Source organism: Mus caroli, chromosome 19, assembly GCF_900094665.2.
Source record: "Mus caroli chromosome 19, CAROLI_EIJ_v1.1, whole genome shotgun sequence".
In the NCBI taxonomy this organism is placed as follows: domain Eukaryota; kingdom Metazoa; phylum Chordata; class Mammalia; order Rodentia; family Muridae; genus Mus; species Mus caroli.
The window spans coordinates 42,696,552-42,697,116 of NC_034588.1; positions in this window are offsets into that span (position 1 = coordinate 42,696,552).

Consider the following 565-nt stretch of genomic DNA (forward strand, 5'->3'; position numbering starts at 1 on the left):
TTAGCTTCTCCCTTGCCTGGAACCACTGATCCTCCTGCTCCTGCCTCCCAAGTGCTGGGGCCCCTCACCTGGAGTTCTCGGGGACCTTTGGAAGGGGCTCCTTTTTGCCCATGTTGCACAAGCAAGCACACTGAGGGTCAGGGTTGGGCCACACAGCTCAGTGGTAGGGAGCACATGCCACAACCCGTGCAATTCTGCCTGTTGTCAGCTCTGAAACCCTGGGGTTCAGAGGGCTGAATACATCTTATTTAGAGGGGAGGAAGTTATTTTATGCATATGGTCTCTTGCAAGAAAAGACCTAGGAAAGAAGAGTGGAAGGATGAATAAAAAAAAAATAAATAAAGTACATGGCTGATGGCTGGAGAGATGGCTCTGTAGCTGGCCCTAGAGACCCGCCTGCCTCTCCAGTGCCTGAGTTAAAGGTGTGTGCCCCTGGCTCACACAGGCTCTTCTTAAAAAAAGACTAGGGGCCGGGCTTGGGAGGCAGAGGCAGGCAGATTTCTGAGTTCGAGGCCAGCCTGGTCTACAGAGTGAGTTCCAGGACAGCCAGGACTACACAGAGAAA